The 22,162-nt window shown below is 34.7% G+C and overlaps 1 protein-coding gene and 1 long non-coding RNA gene across 4 annotated transcripts in view; one reads left to right on the top strand and one right to left on the bottom strand.

Moving 5' to 3' along the window:
* ARHGAP15 (Rho GTPase activating protein 15) overlaps positions 1-22,162 on the bottom strand; it is a 631,557-nt gene that overhangs the window by 392,233 nt on the left and 217,162 nt on the right. The gene's annotated exons all lie outside the window — the stretch shown is intronic.
* LOC140712564 (uncharacterized) overlaps positions 1-22,162 on the top strand; it is a 142,971-nt gene that overhangs the window by 48,738 nt on the left and 72,071 nt on the right. For 2 of the 3 annotated variants that reach the window (XR_012094182.1, XR_012094181.1), the window contains one exon: positions 13,042-20,344. This is a non-coding gene — a long non-coding RNA (uncharacterized lncRNA). Of the gene's footprint in view, positions 1-6,420; positions 20,345-22,162 lie in introns of those variants that run through there. The other variant, XR_012094180.1, reaches the window with a different exon arrangement.

Raw genomic sequence — 22,162 nt, 5'->3', positions numbered from 1 at the left:
AGTGTTTAATAAATATTTCTTAAATAATGAAATGTTGTCCCTCCTACTTCCCACTCCCACTCCTAAATGAATCCTAAACTACTTCTGTGAGAGAACAAAATAATTTCCAAGTAAAACTCCAAGGAAGGAGAAAATTAAATTTCTATTTTATAATATCACAAGAGTAAGGTAAATCTTACTGTTCAGGTAAATCTTATTATTCAGATGATATCTGTTATTTTATGTAATAGATAATTGAATGTCTTTATTATTATTATTATTTGTTACTGTTTCCTCTCTGATTTTTGGCTTATTTCGCTGGGGAAAAATAGTTGAAAGAGATTTGGCTTCCCTGGTACCTCTTAAGACAACATCAAATACTTTATAAGGTCCTTCTCTACCTTAGAAATTGGTGTCTTTGTTAAATGAACTTTTTAATCTTGCTCGTTGATCTTACTAAACATTTTAAAATTTGAGAAAAAGACATGGCAACTTCTTCCACTCTCCATCTATTAGTAGTAATCCTCAAATAAGTTTCACTATTCAAACTGGATTTCCCATGCAATTGCTATTTCCTTTATCTGACAATTATTTTTGAGTTTCTACTGTTTGGAATCCAATTCTAGGTGTTGGTAATACTGCAGTGAACAAGACAGGCAAGTCCCATGATCTGATGAAGTTAGCATTTTGGTGAGTTTGGAGATGATAAATCAATATTGATTGACAAATACATATAGGTGGTAATAGGTGTTATGCAGAGTATTAAAATGATAGGTGATATGCAGAGAAATATGTGATAATGATAGGTGGTATATAGGACATTGTGATAGCAAATGTCTAAGTGGCTACTTTTTGAAATGGCACTTAAAATCCTTTGCAAGCAGGTAAAATTTGAATGACAGAAAGAAGAAAACTATATAAAGAACAGTAGCAAGAGTGTTCTAGTTTTCTTCCTTTGTTTCTTTTCTGAAGACAGAGTCTTGTTCTGTTATCCAGGCTGGAGTGCAGTGGCTCAATCTTGGCTCACTGTAACCTCTACCTCCCGGGTTCAAGTGATTCCATGCCCAATTAATTTTTGTATTTTTAGTCGAGTCAGGGTTTCGTCATGTTAGCAAGGCTGGTCTCAAACTCCTGGCCTCAAGTGATCCTCCTCCTTGGCCTCCAAAAGTGCTGGGATTAGAGGCATAAGCCACCCCACCAGGCCAAGGGTTTTCTAGACAGAAGAAACAGTAGGGACAAACCTTTAGGACAAAACTGAGTTAACATGTTTAAAAAAAATGAATGAAGACTAGTGTGGCCATAGCAAAGTGAAAAGAAGGGAATGGGATGAGATGGAGCTAGAACGTTGGAGGGGGTTGAATCGTGCAGAGAATATTAAACCAGGATTAGATAGATGTCAGATTTTTTTCTAAATAGAATGGAAATTATTGTAAAGCTTTGAATAGGAAAATGGCTTGACTTGATTTACACATTTAAAAGATCATTCTGGCAATTCTTGAAGAAGGTATGATAGGAGAGTTAGAACATAAGTAAGGTGACCAACTGGAAGCTTACTATAGTAGTCCAGAGAATGATGATGGGTGTCATGGACCATGATGGCTTAATGGAGATAGAAAAAAAGCAGATGTGTTCAGGTTGCTTTAACACAGGGCTGAGAGGTCACAGTGATTATTTAGACTGTGGTGTGTTCGGATACAAGTCACGAATGAATCCTAGATTTTTACCTTGTACAACCAAGTAGTTGGAGTAGTTCATTTATTATGGTAGGAAATAACAAGAGAGAAACAGATTTTGAGTGGGAAGGAAAATAAGTATTCTTGTTTAGTCTTGTTAGTTTAAGATGCATATTAAACATCCAAATAAAGACATCAAAGAAACAGTTGGATGTATAGGTCTGAAGATCTATGGTCAAGACTGACTGTAGAGATTTTCATCCTGAATAAAATCATCTAGACTATTGTAGATAATAAGGAAATAAAGGGGTTCAAGATCAATCCCTGGGAATCTCAACAAATAGGTGAAGAGGAGGAGGCAGAATTCTCAAAGAGGCAGAAGAAACATTTTGACTGCCTAATGCCAGAGAAGAAGGTATTTTAGGACAGAGCTCAACTATGCCAAATACTGCTTTTTGCCACAGAATAGTCTAGGCCTTGGAAGTATAAAAAGTAATATAACCTGGCCCCTGAACCTAAGTTCATATTCTAATGGGAAACACAGGGAAACAGACAATTTTACTCTGATGTATAATTGTGAAAATTCAGGGTATTATAGGAGCACATAAAAAGGACACATCCAACCAGACTTGGGGGCTGAGGAAAGCGATTTGGAATGGCCTTTTGGAGGAAAAATTAGAAAATGTGGCTAGGTAGAACAGCATTCCTGGTTAAAAATAAATCTGGAAAACCAACTTAAAGTTTGGTAACTTGTAGGTAAGCTTCTAGCTTGGATAGAAGTTCGATTCAGCATAGGATATAATGCTAGAGAGATAAGCAGCAGCCAGATCATGGAGAACTTTGAAAGTTATACTAAAGAGTTTGAACTGTTTTTCCTAAAGGCTATTGGGATTCATAGAGAAATTATTAACAGTGAACAACTAAAAAAACAGTTTGCATCTTGGAATAATCTCTCTGGCAGCCAGCCCCAGGAGAATGGCTGAGAGTGGGTCAGGAAGTCTGATGTGAATATTGTTTATGAACGTATGGTAGAAATTCAATCAATAGGTGATGATAACCTGAACTAAAGAAGAGGAAGCACAATTCTTTTTAAAATCCTAAAGTCCATGTATTTTATAATAGGTCATAAATAGCAAAGATGGACACTATTTTTAATTAAGACAGAGGGTAAGTTTGAGCCAGTAAATGGAGCTCCTTAATTTGGAATTTGGTCAGCAAAAACTGGTAAATAATTCCTGACAGATGGCAACACAGAATCTTCTGTGACCATTAACATCAAGATCTCTGCTTTATGCTTCATCCAAGAGATGCAACTTCTGACAACGTAGACATTTCCAATTCTTTAATAGGTCCTTTTCCACAAGAGTGCTCTTCCCTTTTATGGAAATACTGAGGTCTCTCTTAATTAATAATGTTTATAATAATGTTGATAGTTAAGATAATAATTATTTGGAGACTTTATATACTACATGAGAATTGGCACATGCCTCTCGGGTGGCTAATAGGTGACATATCAAAGGGCTGAAGACTCGACTAGAGATCAGAAGCCATCTCCAAGGATTTTGATAAACTGGATTTCTAATTTAATCTTGAGTACATATATATATATATATATATATATATATTTTTTTTGCTTGTGTAGCTCACTTCTGCTACTCACTTTCTCCCTAGTGTCTATAGATATAGCTCCTATCTCTGCATTTCTGGAATCTTAGATTCCCTAAAAATGTGGAACTCATGCATGGAATGTGCCAATGGCATTTCTGGTGGTAATGTTCTGAGACATGGAGGGTGTTACAAAATTTTGTTCAGAGATCTACATAGAGACATTTCCCATTGTTAATGTCAACTAAATTGGCCAAAATGTGTTCCAATTTATGTATCAAAAATTATGCAATGAGAAATTTAGAACATAAAACATTAAGAACTCATATAAATGTTTACCTTGTTAACTAGTTTCAGGAACTGCCTGAATCTCTTATTTGGTAATTAATCACGTGTTGCCTGGAGATATCACCTGTATTGTGCTATTTATTAGTACTTAATTCTTCCACCTTCACATAGCCACAGACTGTTTTGTAAGCAATCAAAATGCTAGAAATCATTAGGAAAATGCTGTAATTATATGGGTGAGGAAACTAGGGTCCAGATATATAAATACTTCTTATATTTCTTAGTCTGCCAGAAGTGGAATGCAAACTCAGGTTTCCTGTTTTCAAGCTCAATGTCTTTGCTTAAAACTCTTGGACAGAGGAAATATATCTAATACTAAAGACCATATTGTTTTTTACTAAAATTTACATCATTTTGACTTGATGCTTCTAAGTTGTTGATGCCTACAACGTCCTAGAATAATCTTTTGATATTTATTAAGAGAAATGTGATTTTCAAATTATTTTTGAGATGGGGTATTTCTCCATCACCCAGGTGGGATTGCAATAGCACAATTATGGCTCACTGCAATCTCAAACTCTTGGGCTGAAGCAACCCTCCCTCCTCAGCCTCCCAAGTAGCTTGCGACTACAGCCGAGCACCACCACAGTGTGCTAATTTTTTTTTTTTTTTAATTCCTTGTAGAGATGGGGTCTTTCTATTTTGTTCAGGCTGGTTCCTAACTCCAGGCCTTGAGCAGTCCTCCCACCATGGTCTTCCAAAGTGCTAGGATTACAGGCATGAGCCACCATGTCTGGCCTTCTGAAATGTGATTTTATGGGATTTGCACTGTCTAAAGTAACCGTTAAAGTTTTCTCCCTTTCTTTCTCACCTGAGAACAGAAATCACATTAACTCAGTCTTTCCAGGCCTTTTTGAAACTCTATATAATTAGCCCTTTTAAAAAGAAAAACAAAATGTTTGTAAATATCATATTTCCTCATTTGAAGTTTGGAAATGAAGTGATAAACTACTTTATGATGTCATCCTATAGTAAAATTTTCCTACCAAAATCATGAAAACATTACTTTCTGTAAATTTAATTATAGTTGAGGGTTCAGTTTTCTAATGTAATCTAAATTAAAATAAAAGTTAAAACCAACAGGCACATCACTGTGTGAATAAAAACTAAGCATAATATTTCCCAAATGTATTACGATAAACATTTTTGTTCTTATATCTCCTTTTATAAATACTGACCTGCACGTATTTCCTATCAAGGCACATTTCTGGAATTTTCAGGTGAGGCAGAGCAGAAGCTTCTATGTTTTTATTTCTTTGCGTCAGTTATAACCAGAAAAGGACATATTGAAGGATGAAGGCACTGGCAAGAAATGAATTCTGAAGAAGAGTCACAAAGAGAAGAAATTAAGAAAAATTTCCTAAGAGTGACAATACTTTTCAAAAAAAAAAAAAAAAAGAGGCAACAGAAAAAGGGGGAAATTATGAAAGGTGTTGATGATAGTCCTAGACTGGAGAGCTCAAGTTATTCATAAACACAAATAGGGTATTGGTAGCATTTTGTCAGCTTGAGAAATGTAGATGTTGCAAGATGGAGGAAGGAAGGTTATAAGAAATTCCCTCAAGTCAATAAACTTCAATGAAAGTATGCCTAGGAATCATTTGCAAGACAAAAGTGTTACCTAAGATAATGAGGAATCATAAAAATTCAGTGGAGAAAACTAAGGAATTTTGTTACCCCACTTATTAGAAAAACATTTAAAAATTGTGGTATAGCACAAACCATAATCAGAAGATTTTTCTATTTCTCATATCATACTATTATGTAGATAGTACATGTTTAAATCTATCACACCCTAATGTAATATGTTGACATTTTATACATATTTTGTTTTATATGAATTACTCCATGATTTTAATTTACTAGATAAGTATGCATTTTATCAGTTGTTTTTTTTTTTTTTACATTAAACAGATGGTACTTACTATCCCTTTTATTATAAATGATTAGAATTTGGCTACCCACTCAATATTTTTATTTTGTCTTTCTGATTTATAATGTCTGTGTTGATGATGAACTCCATTCACACATATAAAAACATACATATACATACATAAGTATTCTATATAGAAAAATCAACTATAATCATTTAATATTTTGAAAGAAAAACTTATATAGAAGAATCTGTTAGTATAGTTGCATAGCTATCTATTTCCTTATAGAAGGAAAATATTTCATACATGCAGCATATTTATAGACATGTATGAAATATTTTCCTTCTATAAGGTCCAGGTTTGTAAAGAAAAGTGCCTTTTCCTAAAAAATAAATGCCTCCTCTTTTTTTTAACTTTACATATTTTCTTTCAATCGCAAAAATATATTTAAAATAAAATATATTTTTGCATAATGTCATATTAAATGTGGCTTTTAATGATTGGTTTTGGTGATTTTTGAAGATTTTTGTATTTAGATGGCATACACATTTTCAATCATGTCTTAATTACTTTTAAAAATGCTGCACTGGCTTAGGGACAAGACAGATAACTTGTTAAGCATTTGAAATTTCTGAGCTGTTTTCTCAGTTCTGGCAGTCACTACCCAAGTCCAGATTGTAACCTCCTTTCTGCCTCCAAAGCCTGCCTTGGCTCCGTGTCCAGTGAGGGATTATGGATTTAGCAAGGAAGGTAAGTGTGACTACAAGCATTGGCTCACCATCTGCTCCCCAGCAGAGCATGGGCCAACCTGCGTCGCCTGCAGCAAGACCAGGGCACTGTTCTGCAGCCAGCCCTTTCCAACCTGGCTCAAGGCACACAGCACATTCAGTCAGATGATTAGGTCTAAGTAGTCCATATGTAACAGAATATTTTTCCTAAATACCAAAATGAAAACAAAATGAATGCCATTTTTTTCATTCTCCTTACTCGATACATCAAGTTTTACACAAATAAATACTCTCTTAAGGTTTATGCAAATGATAGAAAAATAAAACTATGCATTATTTAGCAGTTCTCCTATTTCAAGATCTAACAGACTTTATTCACAGCATGTTTTTCCCTAGTTTATGCTGGCCTTCTTTTCTGATTCGACTTTTTAATTCATCTTTTTAAATTATTCCTTTTTAAATCATTATCTTATGTGTCTTCATAGATTTTCATGTATTAATCTATTATTAATTTTTACTATACTCAACTTAATCTTAAATTGTTTAAAGCTCTTTTAAGAGTAAACACTTGCCTATGCTTTAAAAGTAGCTTGTCCTTTAACATTTTACATATTTGATCCAGTAGCCTCATTCAAACCTAACTGTCAAATAAATTATAATTTTATTATGTGCATTTTTATGCACAGAAGAACCAAGCACTAAACAGGAAAGTTAACCTTTGGGTTCAGGCATCAAGATTATTTTTCAATTCTCAAGAACTAAGATTTCTAGCCACCCACATTAGCACATTTTATTCTTTTTTTTGTATTTATCAATAATATGCTATTATATGTTTTTGTATTTTGCTTCAGGTCAAGTGCCTTAAAAAAAAGATTTCCATAAATAGCAGAAAAACATGCAGTTGAAAGTAGCTTTCTGCTTCCTTTAGCCCTGTTGCTGATTTGAGCACACAGAGTGAACATGAAAATAAGCTGAACAAACATCTCACCCTTTTTACTTAAACTGTTGTCTGCCTGACTGCAGAATGCACACAGAAAACAATCTAAAATTGTATAACCCATAATACAGTATATTAAATTACAACATTGGTCAGTAATGGAAACTTATTCCCAGATATAAATTATTTACAGCCCATTTAAGTAATCCATATTCAGGTGTGGCAATGAAAAAAAGTGCAACATAAATCTTTAATGCTGACCGGTTGAGAGAGCAGAGCTGAGGATTACAGACATTTTAAAGAAAAAAAACTAAACGAATTGATATAGCCTGTTCAGTGGCTTACTGCACCAGCGTGCTAATAAATTGACGGATGGCGTGTCAGGGGTAGGAGTTGAAATCCTAGCATTTCTAACTAAGGCGGGATCTAATATCAGACTACCAAAATAAGGAGTTTCTGAACCTGGTTGTCACAGGAAACAGCCTGTGCATCTTTTTGTATATGCAAGTGTTCAAAATATCATATTTCAACATGAAAATCCATGAAGGATTTTTTTAAAATTAACTCAGTCACTGCATTAGTAATTTCAACGAGCCACATAAATTGTGTTATAAAACAGAGAGGGTATATTAAAGGTAAGCGTTTCTTTTTCTTCTTCAAGGAGTTGGGGCCAATGCTTTATTTTGGGAAATAAACTTATCAAAGAAAATCCCTTTAATCCTGTTTTACATTTCCATGGTATATAGAATAGAATTCATCAACCAACTTAAAGGGGGAAAGGAAGCAAAGACTTCTGGAGTGTTTCGCACTATTTTTAATACAAACTGTGCAAGTTGTTAGCTACTTCAGTTTGAAGTATAAAAGATCATGGTGGGGGAAGGGGGGTGGTGCCTTCATGTTGCAATTTCTTTTGTTTCCTGGAGCAGTACCTATATTAATTCATCTTACAAAGATCATTGCTCAAGAACTAAATTTTGCATATATTAGAAAGCAGAATTAGCATTGCACCGTGTACAACATTCCACGCTAACTTCTCTCCAAGCAACCATTAAAGGTCATGTTTTGACGACTGAATGGCATGTCGGCACCTTGGTTCCCTGGAGAGGCATTCCCCAGGTACATGCAAAAGGTTATTAAATTACCTTCCGAGCAACACTATCTCTTCGGATGAAAATAATTACAGGCTTTTAGAGGCATCAGAATGCTTTCTTTCTTTCTTTCTCTCTCTCTGTGTCTCTCTTTTTTTTTAATAAGATGAAGATGCAGTACCTAATGACCATTTTTGTGTGTGAGTCATATAGCCTGTCAGTGGTGACAGGACAAATGAGCATAATGGCATAGCTTAAAGGGGAAAGGTTCATTTTAAATAGTGACAAATAATATTTAAATGGCATTGTTGGAGACCCATCATGCTTGTAAAATGTAGTTTGTATCTCTTCTTCATCCTTTAATTTCATCACTGTCAAATGGCATTAGCTGTTAACATGCAACATCAGGTGCAGATATAATTTTTAACTGCTAAATGTGTCCATAACCAAACATAATATATCTTGATTTTTCCTGATTTTTTTGGTACTATGGATAACTCATTCCATAATGCAAAAGACAAAATGTATCTGGGGATTTGATTGTAAAGACAACTTTACTAGATGGATAAAATAACAGCTTAAAATATAATTCCTTGAATGTTATTTCTTGTCAAGGTTCAAAAATGGAAATGAGTTAACTGTTAGGCTAACTCTAACTGATTGGTAATACCATGGACAAGATTACCAGCTGTAGCGATTTGGTCAAAAGAGTCATGGGCAAACCAAGTGTAATGACCTGTATACTGTCTGTACTTGGAATAAGATGGTGAACATAAAAAAGATTTTCCTTTGATGCAAATGTATAACTTCAGAACATGTAATAAGTGTAAATCACATCACCAACAGGCAACATTTTTCTATTCTTTGTCTAGTTATGGAACTTGAAAAAGTTAACCGAAAGTCTATGCTGTCTTTTCAGTTTTCCTGACACAATACAGTGCCATAATAAAAATATATGGAGAAATGGTAACTGCTGATATATCCTGTGTATAGAATTGCAATTCTAATTTCAAACTTTCATATAAAGCCTTCTAATTCTTAAATATTTTTACACAGCTTCATCACATTTATTGCTACTTTATTTTCAGATCACTTAAGCCAAAACTGGAGACAGTTTAGGTACCTTTGAGTTGTTAAAAGTTATAGCCAATTTTCTCAAAAATTATACCAGCTAAAAACACAACATTAAATATTTACCCTGTTGGATGTTAAAAAACGCTTACAATGAAAAATGTTCACATATTGACTATTCAAAATGGCCTTCACTTTGAAATTGTGAAATGGAAGGGATTGCAGATGTACAAGAATAAATATAAAAACAAATGAGTTGACTTGAAGTGTTGCCGGCTTTCATAAACATGCTACTGCAATAACATGTGACATTAATATTTAATTACAAAAGCACTGCTGCAAAATCTTTGAAATTAATGTTTTGCAAAATTAACATTCAGTGCACAGAAGCAAAGTCGTTCCAGGCGCGACTGTGATTAACAATGCCATTCACTTTACATATTATATTAATATATTATTCAAGCTACGAATTAACACCTCCTAATTTAAATAAGGTGCTACATATCATGATGAGCTAAAATGCTTTTCTTAAAATGGCCCGTCTGATTTTAAGCAATCTGTGTTTATCATTTAATATTTTGTTATTGAATACTGTTCTCCGTAAAACTCCTTCCACTTTAATTTCAAGCAGAGGAGACCTCATTAAACTGGTGCCTTCCGTTTCTAGGACTGTTAAACCATTTGAACCATATTTTGTTTGCTAGCTACGCCAGCAGTATTGAAATACTACTGTGTGTATGAGTGTGCTCGTAGACAGCCATACTTTTACTTTTAGGGCTCTGAGGGATCCTACCGAGCAATGTGCTTCTTTGCTTTCAATGAGACACTTGTTTGCACAAATGTCGCCACTATCATTATGTCACAGATTTCTACTTACTCACTCCGATCGAGGTGAACGCAGTTCCTTGGAGGGAGGAGCTGCAGTTTCAAAACTGCCTCTCATAACTGAACCTCAGAGCTTACCAGTTCCCTTTGAAAGTGTGAAGAGTTGGAGATGATGTAAATTTTTCATTCTAAACTATGATTGTGGGATAATTGTCATTCCTGTTCAGAATCCATTTATTAGGAAGGAATTCAGAGGGCCATTTCTGTTTTACTGAGGCCAATGCAAGGGAGAGGTTCTTGTTTGAAGAAAAAAAAAAAATACCTGAGCAGGTAAAATTGCTCTGTAGACAACATCATTTTAGAGCCTCAGAATCTTGTCCCATCATGACAACTTTGGGGCAACAAACTTCAATGATAATTTGTTACCATAGCATTTTTAATATGTTTGAAATGAAAAGACAATTATTGATGTTCTGAGAAAATATTTAGTAGCAAAAATCCATGCCTAAGACACTGCAGGATAATCTTGGTGTATTCTAAAACAGTTTCTAAGTTATGGTTCCTTAGGTTCCAAGTCGATCAACAAATATATGGAAATGATGAAATCGGGCTGCAACCATCTCACAATTTTAGAACCCTGGAATGAGCAGCTTTCATTTGTCGGTTTCAGGTTGAAGAACCATAGGCATTATTTCTGCATATCTCCTGTGTCATGTAATTCAGACACAGGTTCAATTATCTAACTGAATTGAGTAACAATTTTGAGATCCTAAAAAAATAAATAAATAAAAAGATCTTTAGCAATGCAAAACCACCTTCACACCATGTATTTAACCTAACTAAAGAGTGTAGAGACCAGTAGGATATTAACCAGTATACAGTTGCATTTTCCCACTTTGCTAAAAAAAGCACCAAAACCCTTAATAGCACAAGTTTCTCTTAAAGGGCTGGACTAGTCTTGGTTGGCCTTACATTCAATGTCGATCTTTTATTTTATTTAATTTTTTTAGAGACAGGATCTCACTTTGTTGTCCAGGCTGGAGTGAAGTGGTGTGATCATAGCTCAATGCAGCCTCAAACTCCTGGGCCCCACAATCCTCCTCCCTCAGCCTCCAGAGTAGCTGGAACTACAAACCTGTGCCACCAGGCCCAGCTTGTCAATCATTTCTTGCTTATATGCCTTCTAATTTTTGTAATGTATTACACATCTATTCTTTTCCTGAAAAAATGTTTCTTTAAATTATTTTATAAAGTGTTATTCTAGTTCAATGTTATATGTCATTTCAACAGGAGAAACCCTAAATCAGAAAATTTTACGTACTTATTAAAATTATAAATAATGGTTTTGATGATGCTGCTGCAATGGAACTTTCCAAGATTGTACACTTTTTAAGAAAGATTTATTTACAGCTCGGTAATATATTTTAGCTATTCAATTCCCAAAGAATGTGGAAGAAATCAGAATTTTTCAAGGTGACAGTTTATGTGGAAATAATCTGCCTATGCCTTTCACGCAAAAGAATTTGTAAAATGTTGGTCAATGTGAGTTGGGTTGACCATCAGCTCTGTAGTGTTTACTCCAAAGATAAAAGGATATTCCATAGTTATGGAAATATTTTAAATTCTGAGTTAAGCAAACAAATATTTTTATTCAGGACTTCTCACAGCCTTGATGTTAATTTGCACTGTGGCTCTCCAGGTAGAAAATATTATAGCACATGCAAATTTCCTCAAACTTATTTGACCATTGATAATTTTTCCATAGATCATTATGGAAAATGTGGGCCACATTTTAGAAAATACAAGTCTAAAAAAATGCTAATCATAAGCGATTGAAATGAAATCCCAAATATTTCGGTGTTTTGAAGACAACCACATTTTAAAGATTATTTTATTTTAATGATTCTAGAAGGTAGAGAAAGGCAAATCTATTTTTTAAAAGTCTATTAAATGACTCTTAAAAACATAATTTTCTGGTACTAGCTTAACAATATTTATTTATTTATTTAGATGGCAGTAGTACATAAAGAAAGCTCTTTAAACAAATGTTTTCCAAACTATAAATTTCCCTAGAAAATATACCATAAAAAACTAAAAGTCACTAAATATGTTAGGGTATTCTTTGCCAAAAGCAATGGGGGGCAGAGAGGGGCATTAAAAACACTGCAATACAATGTAAACCAAACTACAAAGAATTGTAATGTTGTTTGAAAATTGAGGACAATAAAGGTTATTCAGGGTGAAGCTTTGCCTTAACTCTTGATGAATGATGTCTATTTCTTATGATTTAGTCCAAGATAATGGTATCTAGGAAATCCACACCTTGTAAATAATTATGTTCTATAAATAGTGAACTGATCCTTTTATTTATATTTTGGATAAAAAAAAATTATAATGACAATCTATGCTACATCCTAGAGTAAATACCATTCTCTGTTATCGAAGAGAGAAATATCATATTCCTAATTCCATGCCATATCACAGCAAAGCTCCAGGGTACCAGAGTAGTTCATTTTCTAAATGCCAATTAGCAATTAGTTCGATCTTATTGATGTAGACACAAGATTGAAAAATGGGGAACTTCTGACATTAATCCTCCCACCACAAGTCAGCTTAATTGCAAACCAACATAATTACAGATGCCCAAATTCGGGCCACTACCATAGACATCGCATACCCTGCGTCCCCACTCCCCACCCCCCCGTTTAAAAAGCCATTCCTTGTAGAAGAAATGGACCCAAGAAACTGGTTACTCTGACCATCCAGGACAAATTCTGTTCATCATGGCAAATACATTTTGTCCATTGAAGCATTTTGCTTAATGAAGGTGGAATTTGATTAATGGTGTTATATCCAGAAATTCAGTAGTCTCACTCTCTCCCTCCTCTTTTCCCCCCTTCTCCTCCTTTCCAGGTGAAAATCAGCTTTGAGGTCTTCAGTTATTTGCTGGACAATTCCCTGATGATATTAAAGCACCCAGTAGAAGAATGTACCCAGTAGAAGAATTGATAAACATATATCAAATCATGATGATCCTTTAAAATATATTTATTAGTTGATTGCTTATGGCTGTTTTAGACTGAAAGACCAACACAAAATGGTAAGAATAGACTAGTAGTCCTTGTACATGCTAAGTAACAATGAAGAATTCATATTAATTCACATAACTTTTGCAGTTATTTTCAGAAGCATACTTTGTGCGTACTGCATCCATTCTTAAACTTTTAACCTTCACGCTACAGCATGTCTATTGTCTTTACAACTCCAATTTTCTCTCAAAGAGACCCAGATGACCTTCTGGGTACAATATAAGCCCCAGACTTTCAAACTGGCTTTACTTACATACTACAATAGATATTTTAATAAAGACCAGTAAGATACATAAATAGAACAGAGACAGTTGACTAAGTATTTTATGTTTCCTATTTGCTCCTTGGGGCCATCTTACCACAAAATATATTATTTTTTTATTTTTTTTGAGACAGAGTGTCGCTCTGTTGCCCGGACTGGAGTGCAGTGGGGTGATCTTGGCTCACTACACACTCCACCTCCTGGGTTCACGGCATTCTCCTGCCTCAGCCTCCTGAGTAGCTGGGACTACAGGCGCCCATCACCACGCCCGGCTAATTTTTTTTGTATTTTTAGTAGGGACGAGGTTTCACCGTGTTAGCCAGAATGGTCTCAATCTCCTGACCTCATGATCCACCCGCCTCGGCCTCCCAAAGTGCTGGGATTACAGGCATGAGCTACTGCACCTGGCCCACAAAATATATAATTTCATACATTGGAAAAATAAGTGATAAAATAAAATAACTAATGGATTAGCATCCTCTAGGCAGTTTCCAACTTTTCTTTGATATGGAACTAGTTATGGTCCATTCTGAAGATACTAGCCTTACTTTTAAAAGGCAAACAATTTTCTTATGTTCATGAGTGTAGAGTTCTACACAAACTCTCCTAACTATTATAAACGTTGAAACTCAGGCAAATGATAAAAATCCCTGGTCATTCCAGTTATAATACATCCAGGAGGCACAAAATGAGGTATCAGTGAATCAAAGATATGCTTTTTAAAAAATATGCTGAAAATTAAACTAATTATAAACATGAATAGATATTGATTTGAAGTAGTTTTCAGAGAGAAGACAGTCTGAAAATAAATCTGTTTTGTGATGGTAAAATATATTTTTATATATTCTCTCCATTTTTAGGGTATAAACAAAAATTAAGAAAATAAAAATAAAACTATGATAATATTGCTATCATTGCAAGGAGATATTTTATAATAAGTGTTTATTTCAATGTGTTGTCAAAAAGGCCTATTATATTTCAACTAACTGTCACTAAGTTTAAGTTGAAATAGTGGACTCATAAACCATTCTTCTTCTACTGATCTTAATATTTTATCATCCATATGCACATCCTTCCAAGAAGGAAGAGAGTAAGGTAACATAAATATATTACAGCAGAGAAATTGAGGCCTAGAAAGGTAATGCACTTACTCAACCATACATAGTAATTTGCTTAGCTAAGGCTAAAATTCACATTGCTTGATTTCAGATTTATCCATGACTTTACACTTGGACCCTGGAGTTTGTTGTGGGACACAGGAAGAGCTATAATCCCTGCACATAAGTTAACAATGTCATCATACTAATACGAAAGATATTTATTATACATCAATAGATTTACATAAAAGTCTAGTTATGTAGGTAAATACAAATATCAAAAAATAGAATGCATTAATTGGCTTCAGCAGAGATATCTTCACATGCAAAGTGACCCCCTCACCCAATTTCAACATAAGAAACTGAATTATTTTAGAAAATTACAAGCTAAATGACTACATCACTTTCCATCTTTAAGAATGAAGGTGAATTAATGTATGCCATGGATAGGCATTCATCCTAAGGAACTGGTCAGAATTACTGCCACTGAGGAAAAGACAGGAAATGAAGACTTCTTGGAGATAGCGGTGGGCTTCCATGCCTGTTAAACAGACTTTGATGAATTGATCTTGTTTCAACAATAGTTGATGCTTTCAGCAGTTTCTTTTATCCTCTCACTCAAATCGATCTAAATTTCCAAGTTCAGAATGAACATTTTTATTGGCTAGCTTTGCTAAGTGTTGACTAGATGAACAAATAAAAAGGCAATCTTCAAGTTTCTTCTGAACAACTTCCAACAATGTCAATAAAAACTTTGGAGGGTCTAAATAACTTGATAGATCTTCAAAGTCCTTTGACATTTTATATTTGTATGTGTTGTTCAGGATGTTAGGAGTTATTTCATTCCTTCCAGTGCCCACATTTTTCTTATCAAACAGTTACAGATTTTTAAAAATCTACTCCACATAAACATCATAATCAGTAGGCGATTCCTAGAGAATGGAACATCTTCTGACTTAATTTACTTTTTCAATTTCCTTATTTGGAAGATTGGAGGTAAATCTCCAAATAAAAAGAATCTGGTGTTTTCAGCATTTTTTAGATCGGCATTGAAATGACAGGTAGTGGAAGCATGGGAAAAACTATCATCATTGAAATTTTATAATGATTATTTAAAATCACAGATAATTCAGACTATCCTTAGGTGTAAGATGGAATGAGAGCAGTCACACATGTAAACATGTACCTCTAGTTTGCTGCTCACACCTACAGACCAACACACACGGACACCTTTACCACTTTTAGCAACGTGAATGATTTCATAAGCGTTAATTGAGATGAGGCTGACACTTCAAAAATCACCCTGACCTCTAATTATGGTTGTAATGAAGCACCAGTTTAACACTGTTTGGTTTTATTCTTCATTAATAATTCAAAATAACAGTTTTTTTCTAATCCTGAAAATAAGCAAGTGTAATTTTTCAGTACTGAAAATTTCCGAAAGAGTTAAAATATCATAAAGAATGACAAAGGCACTTTCAAAAACAAAATAATGTGGCTATCACAGTAGAACAGTATTTCAGAGAAATAGTGCGCATTTGATGACTGTCAGAATTTACATAACTTACTCTGCATGAATTAACTATGAGGCATAAAATTCAACTTTGGCTTAAACACACACGCAGTAATTGTCATGTGACATTTTGAGGCATTGTGAGTATGACATCAAGGTATTGCCTAAATCACCAACACAAATATGACAAAAATGACTGTGACATATGACCTTAGTGTCCCAATAGGTTAGACGGGAGAAAATGTGATCGTGTCAGTAAAAGAACTGGAACAAAAATGGGTCCATATCTGACAGTGTGTTTAGGACTTTCTAGTTGAAATGGATACTTGTCAATTGAGTGTCCATGATCACCACTCTGATATATTAGGGTAACAAACTGGGCTCACACAAAGTAACTCACAGATATCAGAATCTCTCAAAATTATGAACCGTGAGGAAAATCAAATTCTAATATTTAACATCTGTCCTAGGATTCTTACCATTTATCTTCTGATCAAAATTTCAAATGGTGCCAAAAAAAAAAAATCACGAAGTCAAAAGGACTTGGTGGGGGTATCTTTGTTTCTCTCCCAAAGCCTAAAAGTTATACTCAACTGCAGCACAAAGAGTAAAGAGGTTGTTATTCATATTAACTACATTTACATTCCTAACGCAACATCCAGAGAGCTAATAGTGGGGTTATTAACATAACAAACGTAAATGTTCTATATAAATAATACTGTTTCAGGCCAGCAACCGCTCATCTGACAGCATTTAGGCACAGGCTCAACATCTGTTTATGAACACTTTGCCTAATGATATCATCAGATATCATTAAGTGCGGCAGAATACAGCATAGAGGCAGGTGCAGCTGCCTTCACAACCCATCACAGAGAAAGAAAAGAGCTGCATTCCCCATCCGAAAACCCATCATTAGGACAATTTTCTTCGACAAACCAGCCCTGTGATTTCAATCTGTATATCACCTGTAATTGTAGTTTTTAGCAAGAAGCTGATTCTATACATTTAGCGACGAATCACGTTGATGGCCTGAATACTGGAAACACATTTGTGGTACCAGCTGCGGCAGCTTTTTTTAGAGCCTGTGTTAACAAAATACTGCTAACAAGGCAATGCTGGGAGTGCAGCTTTGTTTCTCTTTCTTGTTCATAGTGTTTAGATGTGCATAATTATGGAAATTAGCAATTGATTGCTTCTCAATAATAATTGATTACTGGTCACTGAACTCTTCTGTAGCACTTTACTGAAGGTGAGGACATGAGATAAGTGAATTCTTACCAGTTCCAACCATATAGAAAAGAAAGAGACCAAAAAGAACTCTCGATTTGTACATCAGTTTCCATGATAAACAGACCAAAGGGATAATAGAATATCCCAGAATCTAGTTTGCCCTGAAGCAAATTGTAGAGATCATAGCAAGCCTGCAGAATTCTCCCTGTGGACCTTGTAAGAAACATACATCATTTTTATATATGTCAGTTGGTCTTTGATTTGAAAATATTTCTACCCATTTAATTTATCTCTTTCAGTCAGTTTTCTTAAATTGTACAATTTAAGGGTTATATCAAACAAATGAATACCAATTTTCAACCCCTCTCAAATTGAAACAAACTGACAAAATAATGTGAAGTCTTTTTTTGCAAAGAGGTACAAATTCAGAAGCCTATCGTCTCAGACAGATAGCGAGCACTTCAAAATGATTCTCCTCTTTTTGATCTGCTGTATATCCATCAACATTTTGGTCTGTGCCGACTGACTTGTTTCAGTATAGCATAATGTAGGGAATGTTACTTGATGCTGCAGCTAACGTTTAAAGGAAAATGCACTTATTTTTGGCTTAATCACTACTGTCAATTTGGACATAACATATCCAATTCAAATTTACTGCAGTACATGGAAGCCTCACAGACAATAAAGAATCCGTGGTGTTTGTTAAATGGGAAACACCGTGACTCATGGTGTTTCAAAGATGGAAAGACTAGTAGGGAAAAAATTTAACTCTTTATTTTGGAAGAATAATGAGCTTCCAAGTGTTCAATGTAATGCTCTCCCTGGTGTGTTTGTGAGTGTGTGTGTGTGTGTATGTGTGTGTGTGTGCGCGCCCTCATTTGTACAGGACATGACTGTATCGTGGCAGTCAACTTTACAACCTGATTCATAAAAAATGCAGCTTGGTTAAAGTTAGCATGCTCAATTTCAATAGTGTTTTTATCCCAAAATGGGTAGCAGATTGTACAATCATGACTCAAAAAAATATGCACAAGTTATAAGAATTAGGCAACAGTTTGAGAATAAAACTGAATCCCTCCTCTCTGCCCACAGAAGGATTTCTCATATAATGAACAGGTGCAATTTCCAGAGATCTCTGTTCACTGAGATGGCAAAAGCCACTGTTTGTTGCTTTCCCCAGCAGCAACACAAGATAATATGGTGATAAAACTGCAATCAGAAACTAAAAAGCCACATCACATATATGTACAATTCTATTCTCTTAGTATACCTTGCAAACACAAATTCATATTCCTAGCATCCCAGCTCTTCCTTAAAATTTATGCACTGAATAACAATTATAAATTTTTGCACTACTTTGTACCCAAAGCCTGCAAAAAATGAAATAAAAGGAATTTAGGCAACGTGTATGAGTCCATGTGCTTACGCCATTATGTTAGTGCCAAAAGCGTTAAAAAAAAATACAGACAGATTCCCTGTAATATATCTCCGAGTTTATTATCAGCATGACATTTTAATGTGTGTTATTAAAATTATATTTTAGGGGTTGGGGTGGGGTTCAGGTGGAAGAGTACTTTGGAATATTGCAAGAAGTTGCACATAAAAATGATTTTGGTAACCTAGTGATGTCCTTGACACACTTTGGCACTACAGAGTGTATCTGCTTAAAGAGACATATGGCTGGAATGGCAGAAGTCAGAATTTGAAGGGTATTAGTAAAACCATGTGGGGGAAGCTTGAACTGATACTGGCTTAGGCTAATTGTAGCTCTTCTCTGATTTCGCATGCTCCAAACCCGTAAAATAATTTTAACTACTGAAACCATAATTTCCATTTTTGGGGGGATAGTTTTAAATCACATTACTAGGAAATGAGATTGAAAATAAATCCACTTGCTAATAATAATGCCGGGTGACTTTAAAATGCTAACAGTATAAAGTTTAAAAATGTGGTAAATGATCAACCCAAACCCCTGAACCGCTGGTGTGATTTGTTGCTGTTATTGTTGAATCACACCTTGTTGAAGTAAGAGAGGCCCTCTGAGAAAATCAGAGATCAACTTCAAGTCTTGTCTTCTCAGCAACGATTTTCTGACCACTTAAGAGCCCTGCAGAGCAGCCCTGCAGCCTTCCTCATTAGTTATGTTTTCAGCAAAGCACTTTTGACTATGTGATATGCCTTGTAGCTTACTTGTTTATTTGTTTATTGCCTCTCTCCTCTTTTTACTGAAGTGTAAGTGCTGTCACAGAAGGGATCTTGCTGGTCTTCACTCCTCTCTGCCTGACATCTATAAGACACCCAGTAAAAAATGTGCAAAATGAATAAACGTGATACAATGTTCTTTTCAAGCCATGGTCTGCATAATATTCTCAACTTTTCCATGGGATGGGAATTTACTAACCTAGTATAAATTTGTAAATACACTAACCTAGTATAAATTTGTAAATGATTTATGCCAAAGTTTACACAAAATATCATTTCATTACTGACAAATGAATTTTTTTCACATGGTGCCAAAACTGATTTATATAATCTGGCCAGAGAGGTTTTATTTAATTAAAGAAAATTAGCTCAGTACTTCCTTACTACACACTCTACTATACTGCTACCTAAACTTTTACTTGAGTAAATAATTTAAAAACTAAAGGCTTAGGTTAAAAGCATTTTTTTAAATTAAGCCAATTCTTACATCTTAAAAAACTTGTTGATATTTACATACAAATAGCAGTTTAGAGACAATCTATATTTAATTTCTGCTCTTGATAAATGCATTAGTTATATTAGGCTTTGAAAGAAAGAATACCAAGTTGCCTATACTACTTTTCTACTCAGGGTTAAAGATGCTAACCACTTTCAAACACCCATCTGAGAAAACTATTTTTCATTTAGGACCTAATTCCAAACATATTGGAGTAGATGAGAGAATAAAAGGTGTGTTACTGAAAGGGAATTTGGAACAAGTCATCATTCTGAATGTGTGTACATCAGAGACTCCTCAAAGCCTGCCTGGCAATCTGTTTTTCATGTAAGTTTGTTTTATCTGCGGTGGGGAGTGCTGATATTTAAATTTGCATTAACTACTTTCCATAATGAATAAGAAGTACATAGCTAAACTTGATTTGTAGCAAATCAATTTTGGCAGACAGCAAAAAGTCAAAAATTGTTTTTGTTTTTAAAGTAGAAAGCTTCTGTTTAAGACAGTTAAAGATTTTCAGAGAAAAGAGATTATTAATAGGAGTAACCTAGATTAGTGTAATGGTAGGAATAGTTGCAGAAATAGTAAGTGGCTTAGAGAAAGCTCCCCAATTTTAATGCCCTGAAAAATTGGGTGCAATCTTGTCTTCCTCACTAGAGCTACTCCATCACTCAGAGTTATTTATTTTCTCAATCTGTCAATATTTATAGTAAAGCTTGAAGAATCACCAAATTGTAAGGTCTAAAGTAACGTTGAGAAATCATTCATTAACTCAACAAATATCGAGTTTCTATCCATCCTCCACACTGCCAACACAGTGATCTTTCAAGGGCAAATCTGATCTTTCCACTGCCCTGCAGAAAAGCCTTTCAAATATTACTCATTGCTGTAAGGCTGAAATTTAAACTTCTAACAAAGATATAAAAGATTCTTAGCCCAATCTCTACCTCTTTTCTGATCCTCTTTCAGTAACCTTCTTCTCTGACCCTTTCTGACCACCCCATCCCCTGCCAAATTTCCTTGACACCTGTTGCCTTTATTCTCTATCCCAGAACTGACTGCTATTTTTCAACATGCATCCTCATGCTCTGTAGATGCTCTTCTCTCTTCCTGAATTAGCCTCTCTCCATGCTCCCTTGTCTGCATGGTCAGCTCCTACTTATTCATGAAAACTCAGATTAAATATGATTTTCCTGTAAAAACTTTAACCAGTGCAGGATTTATCATTTGTTCTATCGCATCACTGTAAAAGTCTACCCTACTACTAATTATACTGTCTTCATTTGCTCTGTAAATACTTATCAAGCTTGCGTTAGGTTGTAGGTATTGAGAACACACCACTGAACAAAAATGGAAAAAATTTTCTCATGAAATTTTACCAAGTTGCAAAATAATACAACTAAAAAAAACCTAATTTACATAAACACACACATATATGGTTAGATAGTGTTAAGTTCTAAGAAATAAAGATTAAAACAAGGAAGGAAAGTGTGTGGTATTGAAAGAGGTGATTAATATTGTCAATATTATTGTTAGGGAGCAGCTAACTAAGGAGAGAGATTTTAAGAAAAGATATCTAGTGATCATATATTCACAACGGGTCTTATATGTATGATAGAACTCATGTTACTGACTTTTTAATGATCGCCATTCTAACTGGTGTGAGATGGTATCTCATTGTGGTTTTGATTTGCATTTCTCTGATGGCCAGTGATGATGAGCATTTTTTCATGTGTCTGTTGGCTGTATGAATGTCTTCTTTTGAGAAATGTCTGTTCATATCCTTTGCCCACTTTTGGATGGGGTTGTTTGTTTTTTTCTTGTAAATTTGTTTGAGTTCTTTGTAGGTTCTGGATATTAGCCCTTTGTCAGATGAGTAGATTGCAAAAATGTTCTCCCATTCTGTAGGTTGCCTGTTCACTCTGATGGTAGTTTCTTTTGCTGTGCAGAAGCTCTTTAGTTTAATGAGATCCCATTTGTCAATTTTGGCTTTTGCTGCCGTTGCTTTTGGTGTTTTAGACATGAAGTCTTTGCCCATGCCTATGTCCTGAATGGTACTACCTAGGTTTTCCTCTAGGATTTTTATGGTATTAGGTCTAACATTTAAGTCTCTAATCCATCTTGAATTAATTTTCGTATAAGGAGTAA

The sequence above is a fragment of the Chlorocebus sabaeus genome, chromosome 10 (genome assembly GCF_047675955.1).
Source record: "Chlorocebus sabaeus isolate Y175 chromosome 10, mChlSab1.0.hap1, whole genome shotgun sequence".
Taxonomy (NCBI): Eukaryota; Metazoa; Chordata; class Mammalia; order Primates; family Cercopithecidae; genus Chlorocebus; species Chlorocebus sabaeus.
Note: the sequence above shows the minus strand (reverse complement) of the source record. Positions and strands in the feature narration are given on the sequence as shown.